At 38.5% G+C, this 21507-nt stretch overlaps 1 pseudogene; it reads right to left on the bottom strand.

Moving 5' to 3' along the window:
• Nucleotides 1-322: 322 nt before the first annotated feature.
• On the bottom strand, nucleotides 323-422 carry LOC122122086 (annotated as a pseudogene).
• Between the last annotated feature and the right edge of the window lie 21085 nt (nucleotides 423-21507).

The following is a 21507-nucleotide window of genomic DNA, read 5'->3' as shown; positions in this document are numbered from 1 at the left end:
ACTGATGTCAAACTAATTTTCAGTTCAATGAATTACATGTATTGTTACATTTGTATTTTTTAATTTTTTTTATTGTGAAAATACTGTACAGAGGGGTTACAATTCCATGGACAAGATAATAAGTACATTTCTTATCAAGCACTGCAGCCTCCTCCTTTGTTTACCCTTCCCATCCATTCTCATCCTTCCCCCGCCCCCCACTCAATCCTCGCTGCTCCTCCGCCCCACACCAAAGTTGTCAAGTTCATTTTTCGACATAACGACTTGTATTTTTGTAATCAATTTTTAATAACTGTTTTTCATTTCTTGCATCTGAAGAATGAAAAATATGGAATACTTCACAAATTTTCATATCATCCTTGTGCAAGTGCCATGATAATTTCTATAATGTTGTAATTTGGGTAAACGTGCTGCTGAAGCATGTAGTATCCTGTAAATTTAAGTAGTTAATGATGTAATCTTTATACAGGCATATATCCTTGGTTGACTGTTTGTAACTAGGAAACCTAATTGTTCCTAAAAATGCTATTGATCTTACTTCTCTAAAATTCTGTGTATATTGGAAAAACCTTATATTGTTTGGTAGATTGCTCACATTTGCAATTTTTTTGTCAATGACTATTTTAAGTCTTTTTCATCTTAAATTTGATCATACTTTGAAGGCTTTATAGATAGGTCCAAAGGTGATGGCTTTTCAAGTACTTATTTATAAACTCAGTTAGCTTTGTGCAGCTAATGGATTCAATGTAAGCCTTAGAGCTACTTCTAAACTTCTGCAGCTTAAAAATTCATAAATGATATCTTACTGGCACAAATGTCTACCTGACCCTTTACTCTTCTTCCATGTAGCAACAGACCAACCAGAATATCTTACCCTGACAGCATAGATTTTCTTATTGGAACAAAACTAATCTTAGATAAAAGGGATCATAGAGAGATAAACAGTTAAGACAGAATCGTTTAGACTAGAAGGTATTTTATCAAAATATAATTGTTTTTTATACCTAACATTTCAAAAGTAGCTAAAGCCAAGAAGGTGAAAAAATTTTTTCACATGCATGATTACCTAATGTCCTGGCCAGTCTACCATCTAACTAGGCAGGAATTTACACTACTGCCTTTCTTTCACCAAATATTTTTATAGTTACAAGAGAAGTCTATATCTTTCTCCCCGATAATAGGCCTTAAATTAGTAATGTTTTAATCACAGTGTTTCCTCTTGTCTCTAGGCTGTAAATCTACAAATGGTAAAGCTTTAGGTCCAATTCTACCAAACACTGAGGTAGAAATAATGGAATAATACTTTAAAACACAGTTGCCTTTGATACCCTAACCACAGCAGAACATTGCAAAACATGTGCCTTTTTCTTATATTATATATAGTTATATATTTTATATTTATACGTGCTGATATTTTATTTCACACAGTGAAACGTACTAGAATTAATTGATAATTTGACAAATAAATAGATATTTATTACAATAAATAGATTGGAATATAAATAATAAGGTTTAGAATGTACATTAGAATATAAAAAGTATCAAAGCAATGTCTTCGGTATAAACTTGTGATATGTTCTAAGTGTTCTTGATCTTCTGAATTCACACTGTAAAAAAAAATTGTTGTTTTCCTCTAATCTATAAAGGATTTTACTCTGGTGCTCTGTTTAATGTTTTAACTCACTAGTTCAAAAATGTTTTCTCCATATTTCTGAAGCATTCCTACTGATTATACCCAAATTTTGCTGATATGATATCTAAAAGGTATCATTCTTCCGCAGGACCCACGGGTCCTAGGATCCCAGGTCCCAGTTATCCGCTTCATCAGATAACAAGAGCAAGATTTCTCACCTAGGCTCATGAAACATGCCAAAAGAAAGTAATTGAAAATCCATCTCAATTCTTTATGACACTGGAATTAGCAGTAAGCAATTGTGAAATGCAATGCAACTTAAAATGAAAGATGAAATCACAAAATCTGAGAGAAAGTACAGTAATTCAAACTTTCAGTTTACAAATGACCAGCCCATATGAGTGACCAGGATCACAAATGTCACAAAATTATTTTTAATACCCCTCTTATAATGATTACTGAAAGATTTCAGTCCAGAATAAGTAGTACAAAAAAACAGTTCCTAGAACGATAGACCCATAATAGGTCTACCAAGGCTAGGTAAACTTGACTTACAGGTCAAATATAATTCAAAAACACATTAATTGAGAAGATCTTTAATGCTTCAAAATACTGGTACTTCAGTAAAACTTGGTTCTGTAGAATAAAAATGTTATCATTCTCAAACCAATGATAACCTACATTTAATCTCCTGAAATCAGATTCCTTTTCAAATAATCTTTTAAAAATCACATTCACCAAAATATCATTTTACAAGTAGATGATAGTGACATTACAAATTTTTCAACTTTAGAGTGCAAGTTACAATTGAGTTGATTTATTTACCCAGCAATAATGCCAAACAGGTTCAAGCATTCATTAAAGTGTAGAAATCGTACCACCCACCATTTGTGTTGTTCAGTAGATGCCTTCCAGAAATGTGTCAAATAGAACAACCTCCCATAATTCAAACCCAAACACTAGCTAATAAAGTAAGTTTCATCACTTAATAAGGTAAATTTTAAAAAGTCAAAAATAGTTGCCTTATCATATGTTGTTTTATGTTTTCCCTATCTGTCTAACATAGTAAGAAATATGACTAAAAGACATGAATATAGGTACTCATCAGAGATGTGACAAACATAAAATCTGTCTTCTATTTCTACCATATTCCTGTATAGTAGTAAATCGTAGTCTTCTTTTTTCCAAAACGTATAGGTATAGAAAATATGATCACATGTATAATAAAATAATCACAAACTTTTTACAAAGCCGTTTATAAAATTTGTTAGTTAATTATATATTCTAAGCCATTTTTAAACTTTCTTGTTGACTAAAGATTAATCTTCCAAATGGATGAGAATAAAATCATGTCTAGGTGCTTCACATCTCCAGTCTTGCAAATTGTTATTGCAGATGAATGAATTATGGAAATATAAGCTGACATCAGTTCAAGTATATGCAGGATTGAAACTCCATGGAATGTATATAAACCTTTCAAAGTATTAACAGTGTAACAGAATGACTTTCAGGAAGTTGAAACCAGAGAGGAATAATAGTAAAGACATAGAATGAATGAAAAATGGAACAAGGGGCAAGTACAGCTAAAATACTCAATGTACACATGTGATAAAGGAAGTGGTAAATCTGAAATAAATCTTGGAGAAGGAGTTGGTTGAGAATGATAGAAGGAGTCACTCTGATCCAGGAGCTTTGGACAATTAGATGAGCATATTTATTGTAATTCACTTGTACAACCTTTTGAAATTAAATTTAAAAACACAACAAAAAGCATACAAAATCACAAACAAACAGCACTCTCTAGAGATGATGAATATGACCTCTCAAAATTTTAAATAGTTAATGAATGGTAGTCTTGGGAAAAGCAAACAACGCTGTTCAAAGAGGGCAGTTTGGGGTAGCAGAGAATTTTGAACAGATTTAAATAGATTGTCTAAGGTTATGAATCACCTACATCTGCTGCAAATATTTTCTTCTGTGAATTCTCTTTGTCTGCAATGGATACTCCAGTCCTCAGCCACACTTGATAGCTTGTGAAGATAGAATGGAAGAAACAAGATCAAGAACCCATTACTCCACTGGAGACAGAAGAGTCCTTTATGTATTCTCTCCTCTCTCCTCACTACTCTTTCTTCATACTTTTAAGTCAAGGGATTTTGAATTATATCTTTCATTCTTTGTTCTGGCAAAGTAATTAGACAAACTAATTTACTAAATATTATTTGCCTTTTTTTCTGCCATGCTCTTTATTGTCCAAGAGAGTCTATTAAACTTCACCCCTGCATTTGGTTGCCATGAAAACCCAATGTCTATGTTAATGAGGACAAACTCTAATGTAAAACTTTGTCTCCAAAAAACCGTTCCAAGAAGCTGTCATCACAGATATTTGGCTATATTTTTTTTCTTTTACCTTGAAAGTCTTCTTGTCTCTAAAGTGCCACAAAAATAAGTACTCCACTACTTTTTGGTTCAATCACTTCTAACCTCAAAGGTATATTTTGCTAACAAGATACTTAGAGGAAACCGAAGTATACTCCACTTTTATGTTCTCTCTTAAGACTCTCCTTAGATACCATATCATGATCAGTGAAGTTATTCTTTGCAAAATTATTTCAATAGATTATTTTTTTCTTGGTCTTGCATTTGCTCAGCAAGATGTACGGAAAAGAATAGAGTTAAATGATTCATACCTTGGGTGACAGTGTCTGTTACAAAGGACAATGCTTCTATGTCCTCATTCTATATCCTCCTCTTAGCTCTTGCCTGATTTCCAATTAAGCACAGCTTCTTGGCTTCAAGTCCAGTGAAGCTGAAAGACTATAAGATCTCCTCCCCAAACCGCCCCGCTACACCTTCATGGTTTATCTTTTAAACCTCTTTTAAGTTGCCTCATTTGGACGTAGAATTTATTTTCCTGTCTTCATTCAATCTGTTCTGTATTGTAGTGAGCCAAATAGGTTCTGTAAAATCACTTTAGGTAGCAAAATTATTAAGACAATCTATATAAAAAATTTTGGCCTCCCTCCACTGCTGAAGTCAATGCTTAGATAGGGCTTCTAAGAACATTGTTTTCTTGCCCTTTCAATTTTCTCAATTCTTTTATGATCCCAAACTTTTTGGCATATGTAATAAGAGAAGTCTTCACTACCTCATGTTAATAAGGATATTATTTTTTGTGAGCTACTTCGAAATGTGTAATCATTGGAGTATCCAATCAGATTTTTTTCTGTGTTTCAGTGCTTCACGTGCAAAGACATTGTGGAAAGTGTTACAAACAGAAAAGTGTGAACCCAATACCTTCTTTCATTTTGGAGGGCAATTTCTCCCTAAATACTTTGACCCAAATTATCTTTTTCAAAGAATAATTAACAAATTTTGATGTCTTAGTTTTTTTTTTAAGAAAGTTGAATTTCACACAGTGAGAGTATATTTCCTGGGTAAGGACAATTCTCAAGGGAACCTACAGGATTTACAGTAAGGTTTCTGAAGTTTGTATGTTTAGTGTGACAATGAGCTATCTTTACCCACATTGCTCCCTCTCAACTAAGTCTCCATAGCATTCTTTGCATGAAAGTCTATTTTGCCCAGGCAATTTTCTTAATAGTCTAAGTTGTTAAAAAGTTTGAACAATTAAATTATACCTGTCATAATTTTTAAACTCTTTTGAAATTCCTTTATAAGAATCATGTTTTCCCAATCCTAATTCAACCTTTACCATCAAAAACAGGAATATGTTGTTTATACGATAAAGTGTCCATTCAGCTATTATTTGCCAGTGGCTTTATATGTATATATGAACATAGAAGCTGATGCTGAGCAAAATGAACTCCAAGATATGGAAAAAGATTTTTTTTGCAGTTGTTTTTAATGTACTATGTGATTTCTATTTTCTTTGGGTTTTTTCCCCTATGGTTTGTCCCCGACTGTATTTGATTTTGGTACCCTGTGTATTGTGTATACATTTACTTGATTAGGGAAGTGAAGAGGAACAACAAAATGGCGAGATAAAGGACAAAGGGCAAGCCAATGCAATAGCAATACTCACAAGACAATATGTTGGAAATGTACATTACAACTTGTGAGGAGTATTGAGGTGAAAGAAAACTGAGAAAAATAAAAGAGGGGGTACCAAGTTTGAAAAGTAATGTATTCACTACCTTACAATTACTGTAACCCCATTGTACATCAATTTGACAATAATATTAAATTAAAACATAAGCTGCATAAAATATAATTTCACTGTATTGTTATAGTAAATATTATTCTTTATTTTATGTCGTAACTTTTTTAAAATCAATACTATTTGGCATCTAATTTGAATTGATTACTCTTTTTTTATCAGAGAGTCATCAACTTGACTGTTATCCAACTAGACAATATTTTCACAATAAACTTGCCAATATTTTGAGAAAAGAATAAATTTAGTACTTTCTCATACTAAAACCGAAAACAGTTTAATTCTATGGAAACCCATAACTTTTAAAAGTAAATGAGTTGTTAAGAGGACAGAATATATGTGTTCCTCAAAATTCCTATGACTAATAACTACTCATTTTCAAATTCTGAACATTCCATACCTGAGAGATTCAAAACAGTACCTGTTTGCATGTTATCTAATTTTGCAATACATGCAGTTTCCAATGGAGTGTTACAGATTGAGAATTCAACAGAAAAATAGCACATTCTGGTAGATGATAAAATTATGAAGCATCTGTAATTAATTCTTCAAGAGTAAGCAAATTTTATCATAGTAAGCTATTATTTCTATGATCATCAATCCCAAGATTTATGTCATAAAGTCATTCTATTCCAGTACTTTCCAACTTGTAAAGTCCACTTTAAAATTCCCTTACTTCACATCATGAATAGCTTATCTCTATTGTGAAAAAATACTACACCTCTGATAATGTGATGCTCTCTTTGTTCTGGAAAGAATACTACAATAAACTGGGTTGCATCATTTTTCCCCCAGTGAGATTCTTGAGATCAGAACACTTGCAAATGTTATTTATATTTATACTTTTTTAAACTATCACAGATATTCAGGATGCTAAGGTCGTAAGATTGTGGTTCAAATCTCCAATAAACTCAGAAAAAGACAGACACAAGTGGCACTGAGATTGAAGTGGTAGCGCATGAGCCTTGAAAATAAACAGGCTCAGAGACAGTTTCCAGACCCAAATTTCAAGCCCTAGGACAAACCAATAAAACAAAAACAAACCCCAAATGTAGCATTTTTCTCGTTGTATACAGAGGCACGTAATTAAGGACATTGCTTCCTGTGTTACATATAGGTAGAAGAAAGAAGATGTCACACAATTATTCTCTTCATACAATGTCATACAAAACCCTTGAAAATTGCAATTTTTCTATATTTATAAATAAATATTGATTTGTTGGCAATTCTGTCTAGATTATTTACATTATCATTTACATTTACATTATTATTATCAATTATTTATTAACTAAGATCTAATTATAACTCTCTTGAAAGTATATTATAGGCAATTAGAATGCCAGAATCATTTGTGAATTTGTCAATTAAACCCTCTACATAAAAAGAATTTGTAGTATCCTATAAAATATGAAATTACAAACAAAACTAAAATATTTATGCTAACTCTATATTCTAATTTAGCAAGATCTACAAAGTCCTGCATTAGATGAACTTTGCTATTTCTCTAGGCTTAAGATTTTGTAATCCTTCCTCATTTCTTTGGAATCCAACAGAATGATGCTTACTTACTTTTTTTTTTTTTTTTTTTTACAAATTTTGTGTGGGAATCATGAGCCATTTTGAATCTAGGAATGTTCCGTAATGAAGAGAACACTTAAAACACAACTGAAGATTATATACGAGTTGCATTTCAATAGGAAACTTGACTTTTCAAAACATAATGACAAAATTAGCCCAAACTTGCAACTGTGTATTCCTTTCTTGTTGTTTGGTTTGTTTTATTAGACAAAATTATACTGCCTGGTCCAGGGAAGGTATCACTATTTCATTCCACTCTCTAATCTCCTGCCTTAGTCTGAGTGTTATAATTCCAGGCTTGTATCACATTGCCCTGCCATGGTTTGTTGGTTTATTTAATCTAGACATAGACTAGCAATTCTGAACTTCTCCAATGATATTATCTACTAGACTGACTGCTCATAGTGTTTATGTACTATTTTCAAAGATCTTCTAACATTTGACACAGGATATGATCATTTTCAGATTCACCTGCTGGGATCTCTGATTCATTCGATCCCTTTAATATTAGTTACTTGACTCTCTTACTATCTCTCGTCCCTACCTATGTAATAGTCTCAAACTTTTTGAAAAAAGTTCACTGGTGTACTTTCTAATATTAAAATTTATCTCTTAATTCTTACTCAGGACATATTTTCTATTGCTTTTTTATGTATTCTAAGAGTTGTTTCATTTGTGTATTTGAGTGTGCACATGTAAGTGCCTCTGTGTGTATGTGTATGTCTGTATGTATGTATGCAAAAGCCTCAAGCTCTTATTCATCAATCTTGCTCATGACTGGTGTTCCATCACCTTAGATATTCTTCCAATCCAGGTTTTGGCTGGTAGTGTGGCAAAGACTGTTCTGCCCAGGATGCATGCTAACTGAATTTCCCAGACTCCTTTATATTCTTAGGTTTTATTTCTGCAGAAGTATCAACTTTTAAACTACAAACATTTTTGTGAGTGAAAAGTCTAAGCTGTAGCCGAGATTTTTAACTCAAAAATTCATATAAAGTTAGATGAACATACATTGCATATGCTGAGTGCCCACTATTAGAAATGTGATCTTAAGTCGGGTGGTGGAGAGATCTGAGGATTGAGGTTATAATCCAGCCCAGGTAGGAAAGTCCCAGAGACTCTTTTCTCCAAATAACTACAAAACTGGAAGTGGCACTGTGGCTCAAGTGGTAGAGCTGTTGCCTTGAGCTGAATAGCAGAGGGACAGCGCCCAGGCCCAGAGTTCAAGCGCCAAGCCCAACAACAACAAAATGCAAGTAAAGGAGAGAAAAAGAAATGTGATCTTAGCCACTAGTTCATTGCTAGTATAATCCCTGCTCTCTCAAGATGGACTTTTTATTCCAGTTAAGTCCATGCCCTTATATCTGACTTGCATTGGAACCAGAACTATTCTTCCATTCTACTTTTTAAAAATTTGTTCGATTAACAAGCGTGATTTAGAAAGGGAAAGGCCTCATACTTCATGTTCCACTTAGGAACACTCCCATAAATCTACATACTGGACTTGGCTTTATTGTTTTCTATGTTGTCTTATTTCTAGTTTTCTATATTGTATTGAACCCTTATACTTAAACACAGAACTTCTCTTTCTCCTATTATTGCAAATGTTTCTCTTACTATTAACTCATGTGCAGTAGGGAAATAATGCACAGCACATACACTCACAAAAATAAGGATCTGAGGACCTTCTTCCCATTTAAAATTTGGCTTAATTTGCAGAGCAATTATGAATTTTGAACTAAATGTACTCATGGATAACGTATTCATAAGCAATATAAATTTTATATTTTCTCTTTACTAAGTTGTCTCTGAAACACTTGTTACCTTATGTCCAAAAGTGTCCTTGTGTTATTTCAATGAAGCCAGAAAACATTCATTAGACCTCAAGAAGCACCAAAGATTGTTACTGGACTTTGTGGAAACTGATCCTAGGAGAGGAATTGAACATAGAGGAATGATAAAGTTCAAATTAACTTGAGCTTTCCTTTTCACTGTACAAGAAAAGAATCCCAAGCTTGAAGGAAACTCTGTCCCTTACTTTTTCCAGTGTGTTTTTATTCATATAAACTTGTCTGTAAACTTCTAGTTGAGAGTATTACAAAAGATAATAATGTGCCATGTGAAGGCCAGCATAGAATAAAAGGAATTAATGTTGTTGTTTTTTAGTTAGTTTTCAGTTTTTATTTTTTTGACAATTGTGGGGTCTTACCTCTGGGCCTGGGCGCTCTCCCTCAGCTCTTCAGCTCAAGGATAGTGCTCTACCACTTGAACCACAGCACCATTTCTGAGTTTTTCTGTTTATGTGGTACTGAGAAATCAGGGCCTCATGCATGCAAGGCAAGCACTCTACCACTGAACCACATTACCGGCCCCTAATAACATTGTTTTAAAATTATTCTACTGCAAAGAAACAAAGACATGGAGGTTTAAAAGTGTCATATGGATGAATATTTCACCCCTGAGATGATTCTCTTTTTGCAGGAGTCAGTTATCAATTCCTTTATTCTGGTCCTGAGTTCTCCATAGCAATAAGGATTCCAAAAAAGCAGGATCCTGTGAATATGATCAGCACAAGCAGCCGCTTCTCACACCAGGAGAGTCCCAAAGAAATATCTGGGGGTTGTTTTTGTGTGCTTGTTTGTTTAGTTTGTCCTCATTCTGGGGCTTGAACCCAGAGGCTGGACCCTGTCCCTGAACAGTTGTCTTTCTTGCCCACTTATCCTCAAAGCTAGTTCTCTACTGCTTGAGCCAAAACTCTATTTTAGGCTTTTTTAGTGTTTATTTACAGATAAGATTTTGACAGACTTTCCTGCCTGGATTGACTTTGAACTAAGATAGTAAGAAAGCCAAATGATATCAACAATATGGGCTTCTCTTTTGAAAAAAGAAATATTAAATGAAGTTTATTATAAAGCTAATATTTGACAATTTTTAAAAGAAGAGAATATACCCAGCTAAGAAGCCATAACTTAACTCAGCAAAAGTAGGTGCACTGAACCATTTTGGAATTATTTTTTATGCTTGGAAAGATTACTATTGACAGTATCATTCCTTTTTGGGAAACTGAAAGTCATATTTGCACTTTTTTGTTGGTCCTGGTGTTTGCACTCTGATTCTGGGCACTGTCCCTCACCTCTTCATCTCAAGTTGAGCACTCTACCACTTTAGCTACAGCACCACTTCTGGGTTTCCTGTGATTAATTGAAGATAAGGGTGTCATGGACTTTCCTGACAAGGCTTGCTTTGAACCACAATCCTCTGGTCTCATCCTTCTGAGTAGCTAGGATTACAGGCTTGAGATACCAGCACCTGGCTCATATTTGCATTTATGTGTACTTAATGACACTATGTAGACAAAGAATGGAAATTTGAACCAAATGATGACATTGCAGCTTTTAAGAAAAATTGGGGTAGCAATAAATATGTCCTCATTTTTCCATGTTGTTATATTAATGACTCATGAGCTATAGGACTCTTATATTAGCATCCTCTTCCATCTGTGCAGTTGTTATTTAGTATTAGGCAATTTTCATAGAGTAATATAGAAAGACTGAGATTTTTAGAAAACAAAGGAGATCAGGTATGAAAGAACAGCATAGAAGGAGATACATTTATCACACAGATATTAAGAACTAGCCAAGGAGATTTAGAATGTTAAAGGCAATGAGGAATGAGCCTAGTTAATAACTAGTTCTTCAATAACCAAAAATATTTCCCAAGAACAGTTTCTGGTATACGTTAGTTACTATCATTTATTCCTTCCATCTGGAGTTATTCCTTCTCTTCTATCACAACTGTTAATTAGCCTGTGACTTTTTGGTGCCATGACTGACCAAAAAGTTTTCCAAATCTCATTTAGACTAGCCTTCTCTGTGATTATCAGTGACCACTCAAAAGCTTGGAATCTTTGAATTTCCAGAATTCATCTTCACTTGACATCTAAGTACATTCCTGGCATTAACTGCAGTGATGTAATGAACCAAATTTTTTTTTCAACACAGTATCCTAATATAGGCAAAATGCATGAATTAGGGACTATTGTCAGGTATCAGTATGGAAGGAGCAATTATATATTCCAAGTATGTGTTCTTTATTTTGCATTTACTGTTTTGTTTTTGACAGTACAGGGGGCTTAAACTCAGGGCTAGGGAATTATTCCTGAGCTTTTTTTCCCCCTCAAGGCTACCACTCTACCACTTGGGGCACAGCACCACTTTCAGTGTTTTTCTGTGAGGAATTGAACGCAGGGGTTCATGCATGCTAGGCAATCACCACACCATGAAGTCACATTCTCAGAGCCCTAAATGACTTTCTTAAGATGTCATTACATTTTCATTCCATAACTATATATCATAATTTTGGCCAGGTGCTAGAAAATAACATACAAAACAATACTAAGTCTAGTAAGGCTGGATGGACAATGAATAACCGTCATGGTCTAGCAAGGACACAGAAGGGCTTACTTCATGTAGCTGGTTCAACAGGCTGAGCAAGACAGCTCCTAACCCACAGCCTACCTCCAGAATGAGAGGGGCACCTTGGATTCCAGCCACATGGGGACGCTGGGCCACCTCCTCCAGCATGCATTAAAACAGTTCCTGTCAGAGAGAGAGAAAGAAATTCAGAATTACACTTAAACCGGGTGCCCATGGATCAGACCTTTAATCCTAACTACACAGGAGAATGAGATATGAGGATCATGGTTCACAACCAGCCCGGGCAGGAATGTCTGTGAGACTCTTATGTCCAAAGAAGCACCAAAAAACTAGAAGCGGTGCTGTGGCTTAAGTAGTAGAGTGCTAGCCTTGACCTGAGGAGCTCGGGGACAGCACACTGGACCAGAGTTCAAGCCCCACGACTGACAAGAATTGGACTTCTCACCACAAGAAGTGGACTGAATAGCACCCATTGTCCTAGGGAGCATGGCAGAGAAGTCAGGCCAAGCTTCCTGTGAACTGGAGGCCATGAGTATATCACCTGGCTTCTCCTTGCCTCAGTATCCCCAGCTGCAAAACTGAACACAGTGAAGGATCCCCTTCCTCATGGGGATAAGGTCAGGATGAAAGAGAGCCATGTTTTGTTTCATAATCCCTCACCTGTTCCACGATTAATATCAAGCCCCACCTGAGCCTTTTCCAGGTATCTCCTTTTCATTTGCTCACAGAATTGCCAAGAACCATATCTGATGGCTGCTCCCTCTGTGCCCTGTGACAGAGATCCCTCTGTATAAATCCCTTGTATCCTCACAACTGTCCCAAGAGGAGACTGAGGTCCAATGGTTGAGGCCTAACCCAGGGCTTAGCCTGTGGTCAAGAACTGGCTGCCATGAACTAAGAGTTTGAGGTAATCCATCTAAACCGATGACTGAACATGGTGCTACATGTCTACTATCCCAACTACAGAGGACCAGGCCTGGGAGCATGCCTGTTACAGATAGGAGGATCATGATCTAGCCTAGTCTGACCATATATTTAGTCTCTATCTTGGAAATGCCCAAGACAGAAAGGTTTGGCTCACATGGTGGAAGACCTGACTGGCAAGCCTAAGGCCTTGAGTTCAAACCCTAATATACCAAAAAGAATCCGAGGCGCGGTGCCAGAGGCTCATGTCTATAATCCTAGCTACTCAGGAGTCTGAGATCTGAAGATAACAGGTCAAGATTTAAAATAAGGTTGGCCTCATCCATCAGACATCATGGTGAGAAGACCCGGAGTCTGACCTATGCTGGTGCACTCCATACTCGCAGGGTGCACATCCTTACTAAGTGCTGGCCACACACTCTTTCCCCCTGGGAAACTACCCCCTGTGGGACGCACCCCTAGGTCCTCCCAAGCTCCCACTGCCACCAACCAGGCCTAAGGGAGTAGACAGCTCCATGGCACACAAATCACTTGGTCTTGTCATTTAATTGTGACGAGTCCCCTTCAAGCACCTTACCCTTCCAGGCCCCTAGACCTCAGCCGTGAAGCCCATGCACCCCCCACAAAGATAGCTGGAAAAGTTACCAAAGGGTCCGACCATCTTTGTTGCAACCCACTTCTACACACACACAAATCCAGACTGGTGACAGAAGACTCATCCATGCAGCACCTGAAATTTGCCAATTGATCACTCACTTGAACACTGTCAGGATGTACAAGTAGAAAGATAATCTCTCTCTCTTTCCCTCTCTCTCTGTCTCTCTCTCTCTAATGCACACACATACACACACACAACACACACACACACACACACACATGCCTCAGATCAGTGCCTCTGTTGGTTCCTCATCTGAGACAATATACAAGGTGGAGCATGGAGGTTCCCTTCGAGAACCAGGGGCTCCCACCCAAGTGGAGCAGCACTCAAATGATGCAGCACCACCCTGCCTCTCTTTTTCTCCAGGGCCAGGTCCTTCCCCTTGGGAACAACCAGCCTTGACTCCATATTCACCAAAACCTAGGCCAGGATGCTGGGTGAAGGAGTCCTGAGACAGGTGTCTCCTCAGAGCCTGGGAAAGGAAACTAGCAGAGGGTCATGGTGACCTCAGAGGGGTGTCTGAGCAGGGGTGAGTGCAGTGTTGGGGAAATGGATGGAGTCCTAAGGCTACATACATCGACATACTCCTTACTTCTAGCCTACATGCTTCAGGGCTAATTGGATTCTTGGGGAGGACGAGGAGACCAAATGGACCAAGAGCACCAGCACATGCTGGCAGAGCTTGAAAAGTGATGACCCTGGGAGAACTTTTGACAGCTGAGGGGTAGGGAAACAGGCCGGGTGTATGTGTGTGGGGGACCTGGGGGGGTTGGGGGTATTCCTTCCAGATTTTTACCTTCTGCTTTGACCCCCAGCGCCCTTCACCTCCCTCTGGGCGTTTCTGGGACCCTTTTCAGGTGAAAGGATGACCAAGCACAGAGGACAAGGGCTCACACAGCTGGGGGGGGGTCTATCTTCTGCATCCAAAAACCCCCATGACCAGGATAAAGGAAAAGACCAGAGAAAGCAGGTGTGGAGGTGCTGCTCCCCACCTTTGACTAAAGCCACAAAGTTCCCACTAGGGAGATAAAGGGTGCAGATGCATGGCTCTCTGGCTCCCACTGCTCCAGGCCAGGGACGATGTGGTGCCCCCTCTTCATCCATCACTGCATCTGCCCTTTTCCTGGGTCAATGGCCGCTGGGATGGGGGTGGGTTCCCCGGGTTGACACCCATCCCCTATCCTTGGGGTGCATTAGTGACAGAGCCCTGGCTGGACTGTGGGGTGTGAGGGAGGTGCAAGTCCGGGAACTGGGGGGGGGGGGTTGCCAGGTACAGGTGTCACAGGGTGCAGGTCCACTGGGTGGTCACTCACCTGTGCTCCTGGGAGAAGTTGTTGGTGGATGCTCCTGGTGGGGTGAGCAGCAATGGAGGGGGCATTGCAGACACTCAGGTCCAGAGCAGAGGACCAGGGGCCAAGGTCAGGGCTGCAAGCCTGCCAGCAGCTTACTACCACCTGAGGTTTGAAATGCGGAGCCTTGGAGGAAGCAGGGGAGGGGGCTGGGAAGCGGAGGGCACATCAATTTCCTACTCCAAAGTAGCGTCAAGTCTCTTGCTCACTACTCAGCCATGTCTACCTTCTTCAAATGCTGGTAGTGGTGACAACAAACCAAGGGAATGCCTGGGGTACAGGGCAGCATGGAATGTGAGCATGGCCACCATTCTTTTATTCCATTGGTCAGAAAGAAACATGAAAGAATGGGGGTGTGGCCAGAATCCTGTGATGCAGGCAGCATGGGCAGATTCAAGAGGACAGCAACTCCCCCAGCCACTTTCCCAGGGAACTATGTCCAATTTATTGGGGACAAGAGGGTGACCTGCTTTAGCCAGATGGCTGCACAGATTCTTGTGTATGACTATTTGTTGCCAGTCCCAAACCTTGAACTCAGGATCTGAGCATAGTCCATGAGCTGCTTTTGCTCAAGGCTAGCCCTCTACCACAAGAGCAACACGGCTCTACTTCTGGCTTAGTTGGCACTGAAGAGGGACAGGGGTCTCAAGGACTTTCCTACTTAGGATGACTTTGATCCTCCCATTACAGCCTTGTAAGTAACAAGGAGGATTGCTGTGAGCCACTGGTGCCTGCCTCATCATTGGTCTTGCTGATGTTCTTGGACATACTGGTGAGTTCCCTATCCTTGGGTTTAAGTGGTTGGAGCTGGAGCGCACAGTTCTAGTACTGATCCTGCTACCTCCAAATGGCAAGAGATCCTAAGAAATTCATTCCTATCCATATGATTACCAAAGGAATGTGATTAATGTCATGAATGAATGAGCAGTTGTTGAATGATAAAATTATATTATAAAATTATATACAATTATATTATAGGACACTGATTGATTTTAATTAATACTTTAGTAAGCATTTAAACTATCACATTCATTAAATGGAGGCATAATGAAATACCTAAGAATTGGACCTCACATACTATAAAGGTGCCATTTTTTTCTGCCAAGACTGGGATTGGAACTCATGGTCTGGGTAACTCTGTTGCACTGTGAGAGAAGTGAAAGATTTCCTCCTTGAAGTAAAGAAATTTAAGTCTATTCCTTAGGCCTGAAGTTGATCCCCACTACTAGAAAACATCCTACTCATATAAAATTTACATATATGATTTATATTTATATACATACGTTGACTCCATATTGCATTCAGTGGAGTTATTCATTTTATTTTTTGTTTTAGTCATGTATTGACCATTTATTTTATTGACTATTTTGACACATAGAACACTTTTTACATTGATTACATAGGACATATGTCTGCATATGTATTCCACTTCATACCTGACACCCAGAAGACTCATAGTAAAGGAAAACATGTCACCATCAGCTTCTTACTCCACAATTCATTGTTTGGGAGTGTTGGCATCTGAACTCATGTCCTACAAGGCCAAATTCATGAATGGGTGAGTGTCAACACGCCATCCTGGGGCAGTTCCTAGGACCTGAGATCGAGCCCCAGGTGTTGACAAAATAAGAACATATTGACACACAGATGGCAGTATACTAATAAATACATAACTTTATAGCATGCCAGAGATATCTGTCCATTATTCACTTATATAGACTACATTTGTACCAATTCTTGGGTATTTATTATGCCTCCATGTAATTATTGTTATTGTTTTCATCCTTAAACTATTAGTGAAATCAATCAGTATCTTGAAATTATTGTGTTCGTGTAATAGTATTCTTTTAATGCTTCATAATATTAAATACAATCAATCAGCCTCCACAAATCATGCTGTATAATTTTATAGAAGCATTATTTACAATCAACTCATTCAACCGTGACATTGATAACATTCCATTGTTATTCCTATGGATGAGAACTAATCTCTTAGTATCTCCTGTCATTGGTTGTGTCAGGACAGGGATTAGAAATCAGGGCCTACATTGCCACGTGGGCCTATGGCTTCCTCGGTATTCTGACAGCCTTCAGCAATGCAAAGTGAAGTACCCTTTGCAACAGTGTCATTCAGACCCAGGAGGGTCACCGTGCAAAGGAAGAAAACATAAAAAGCTATCTCACAGCATTTTTCTGTACATTTTTCCCTGCAAAGCCTGGGGGTTTAAGATTCCAGGAGCAGCTGTGGATCCAGTGGCTCCATCCCAGCCTTGAGTGATCAAAGCTGAGGCAGAGTTGCCACGACCTGAGTTCAAGTGCCGTGCTGAGCATAAAATAAAATAAAATGAAAAATAAAAAATAAATTACCTCCCTGGCTTCCCGGTTTTGGATTTGAACTCAGGGTCTGGGTACAACTGCAGCACTGTGGATGAAGGGGAATCTTAACATACTTGAAGATAAGAAAGTCAGGCCTGTTCATTAGGCCCGAATTCAAGCCCCAGCCCTGGAAAACATACTATTTATATACATTGTAAAGATAGGATTTATACTTACCTATAGATGTTCAGTCCATACATGTTTGGTGTGGTTGTTCTTTGTAATTTTTATTCTTTTATTTACCATTGATTTTATTTACTACAATGACACTCACTCGGTTTATTACATTGATGATATACTATCACATAACATCTAGATTTGTAGGCATGTTCTCCATCATGCCTAACACCCAGGACTCTCAGAGAAAATGAAAATAATTTTCACACTCACTTTCTTACTTCATGATCCACTTGTTGGTAGTCCTGGGATCTGTCTCAGGGCCTATCAGGACCAATTGGTGAATAGGTCAAGGTGAACAAACCAGCCTGTGAGCAACTAAGGAGCTAGGCCATTACCAGGATCTGACATTGATCCTCAGGATGTTCCACGATAGTCATAAATTCATTATATAAACATAGGATCTATATTTACATACATGTGTGGACAGCATCTTGCATTCGGTGCACTTCTTATTTTGTGACTAATTCATGGAAGTATTGTGAATTTTATTGAGTATGGTGACAGGTATATCTGTGCTGACATGGATAACAACCTGTTCCTATGGTTATAGGTTTGCCTATTCATTCTCCATCCTTGTTGCGACCCCGGACTTTCACAGGAGAGGAAAACATGTGTAACGATTGCCTTCTGACATAAGGATGAATCTTTTGTCAGTGCTGGGATTTTAACACAAGTCTGGGTAGATCTGTGGCACAGTGGGGGAAGGGGAAGCTCACCATCCTTAAAGACTAGAATATCAGTCCCAGTCCAGGGCCTAATTTGAAGCCCCAGCACTGGACAAAATAATAAGCACATCTTTTTTAAACATACGCTCTCTCTTTACCTACAGGTGTCATATGCACCTTGCATTCAGTGTAGTTTTTTTATTTATTTATTTTTTATTAATTCACGGATATATTGTGTATATTATTGAGTATGGTGACAGATATAACCATGCTGGCCTGGACAACCTATTTCTATGGCTATAGAGTTGCCTATATAGCATTCTCCATCTTCTCTGAGACCCAGGACTTTCATACAAGAGGAAAACAGGTAGATCGATTGGATTCTCACATCAGGATGAAACTTTTGGCTGTGCAAGGATTTGAACTCAAGGCCTAGCAGACCCAATTGGTGAAAGGCTCATGGTGAGCACACCAGCCTGTGAGCCACTATGGAGATAGGCCATTCCCTGGACCTGAGATCGAGCCCTGGTGGGGGACAATATAGTCATAAATTCATAATTAAACCAAGGATCTATATTTCAATGCATGGGTGGACAGCATCTTGCACTTGGTGTAGTCATTCTCTTTATTTTGTCTCTTATTCATTGATGTATTGTGTATTTTCTTGAGCATAAGACGACAGATATAACTGTGGTGACCTGGATGGCAACCTAGTCCCATGAGTATTGAGTTGCTTTACATTCCCCATTCTAGTTGAGACCTAGAACTTGCACAGCACAGGAAAACAGGTGCAATGATTCACTTCTCACATCAGGGTGAAGTTTTGGCAGTGCTGGGATTCACACTCGGGGCCTAGGAGGCCCAACTGCCCAATGAGTCCACATGAGCACACCAGCCTGTGAACCACTAAAGAGCTGGGCTGTTCCCAGGAACTAAGATCGAGCCCTTGGGAGGCCACAAGAGTCCTCAATTCATCATTGAATAATGGGATGTATATTCACATCTTTGTTTAGACTGCATCGTGCGTTTAGAGTAGTTATTCGCTATCTTGTATGCTATTCATGGATATATTGTGTATTTTCTTGAGTATATGATGACAGGTATAACTCGGCTGACATGGATGACACCCTATTCCCATGGCCACAGAGTGGCCCATGCATTCTCCATCCTAGCTGAGACTGAGAACTTAAACAGGAAAGGAAAACAGGTGCAACGATTGGCTTCTGACATCAGTATGAATCTTTTGGCAGGCTTGGATCTGAACTCGGGGCCTAGCAAGCCCAGTTGGCGAATGAGTCCATATGAGCACAGCAGCCTGTGAACCTCCAAGAAGCTAGGCCATTCCTAGGACCTGAGAACGAGTCCCTGGGGAGGGGGAAGGAGGAGCACAATAGTCATCCATTCATAAACTGAAGGTAGTATGCAAATAAATACATATTTGTATAGAGTAGGAGAGAAGGCAACCTGTGATGGAATCCAATCTACCGTGTGACTAAATATTCTTGGATCTTTCCTGATGCCTCCATTTCATGACTGTGGTGATTATTGTCATGCTTCATCAACTCTTCATTACATATAACTGATACCCCATGAGTCTTGCCTATCATTTCCTACTCCCATCATGCACAAACTACTCATTCATGGACGATATCAATTGCATTCCATGACACTTCTTAGGTCTAGAAATGAGAATCTCAGGATCTCCTGCAATTCCCTCCTCGTAGGGGGGCTGAATTCAAGCCTCAATCCTGGAAAACTTACTCCTTATATACATTTTAAAGAAAGGATTTCTACTTGATACAGATGTTCAGTCCATAACGTGTTTTATTTCTTGTTTTATTCATTTATTTACCATTTATTTTATTGACTCTGATGACACCTATACCATTTATTATATTGTTTAAATCCTATCACATAGCATGTAGATTTGTAGATGTGTTCTCCATCATGCCTGGTATTGCTAGGATCTGAACACAGGGCCTAGCAGGCCGAATTCATGAATGGGTGAGTGTGAGCATGCCATCCTCTGGCCAATGAAGTTGTCAGGTGGTAACTAGGCGCTGAGTTGAGCCCCAGGTTTGGCCAAAACAGTGATAAATAGATAGGCAGACGGTGGTATACAAAAAAATAAACATTGGTAAAGAGTGCCAGAGCCTTCTATGACTGAATGACACCTACTAGGTTCCTACCAACTATTAGGTATTAAAGGAATTATTATTAAAGGAATATTATTCTTTTCATGCTCAATAAACTATTAAGATCAATCAGCATCCTAGGATTATTACATCCAATTTTAGACTCAACTGTTGCATGAACTACTCTTTCAATTGGTATTCGTATGCATAGGAACAAGTCCCTTGCGATCTCCGGCCATTGGTAGGTGTCAGGACCAGGTTTGAACCAGGAGCCTATGTTGACAGGTTGGTCTATGGTTTCCCTGATAGCCTGCCAGCTTTCAGCAATGGCAGGTCAGCTCCACTTTGCAACCATGTAATTAAGACCCAGGATAGTCAACTTGCAAAGAAAAAAAATTGTAAAACCTTCCAGCCCTCTGCAGCTCACCACTTTTTTTGCTTTCCAGCTTTTTTTTCTTCCTGCAAGCCCTCTGGGCCTAGGATCCCCCGATCAAATATGGGTCCAGAAGCTGCACCCCAGCCTAGGGTGATCGAAACTAAGGAAGAGTTGTCACGACCTGAGTTCAAGCACCATGGTTGGCCAAAGAAAAAGAACAAATAAAAACAGTTAATTACTTAATTAAATTTAAAAAAATAAAACTCACATGTCTGGAATTTCTGCCAGTTTTCTTTCCTAGCCTGGGACTTGGACTCAGGGTCTTGGTAAATCTGTAGCAATGTGTGGGAAGGTGCCGCTTGAATTCATACCCTGTGCCAAGCCAAAAATTAAAAAATAAGTCACTGACCTGGGCAGGGTAGTAGTTGTGGAGATGAGAGAGAAGGTATGGTAGGGGGGAAACAAAGGAGGAGGCAACAATGTTCAATAGGAAATGTACTCATTACCTTGCTCATGTAACTGTAACCCCTCTGTACAACATTTTAACAATAAAAATGTACAATAAAAAGAAACAATTTAGTTCTCAGGGGTAAAGGAAGGATGCTGAATAGCTGTACAAAATTCTCTACTACATTTTTGTTTAATGTTCAGTATGAAACTGAATAAACATAACTGCTTCGATTAAAAAAAATTAAGTCTCAGTCTTGGAACTGGGGCCAGTATTTCTGTCATTGCTGGAATTTGATCTCACTGTACAGTTAACTATTTTGCACCATGGGTCAAGGCGAATCTCACTGCCCTTGAGGAAAAGAAATTCAGGCTAGAGTTCCCAGGGCCCGAATGAAAACCCTGCAATGGAAAAACTATTTGTATACATATGTAATATATGATATATACTTACATATGCATGTTTATTACATATTATGATTACTATCGATTTTGTATTTTATTTTTATTTGATTCATTAATTTATTGTTTTATTATTATACACATAATATTTAGTACATTTTGAACATACAT

Source organism: Dipodomys spectabilis, unplaced genomic scaffold, assembly GCF_019054845.1.
Source record: "Dipodomys spectabilis isolate Male_0828 unplaced genomic scaffold, ASM1905484v1 ptg000203l, whole genome shotgun sequence".
NCBI lineage: Eukaryota > Metazoa > Chordata > Mammalia > Rodentia > Heteromyidae > Dipodomys > Dipodomys spectabilis.
Note: the sequence above shows the minus strand (reverse complement) of the source record. Positions and strands in the feature narration are given on the sequence as shown.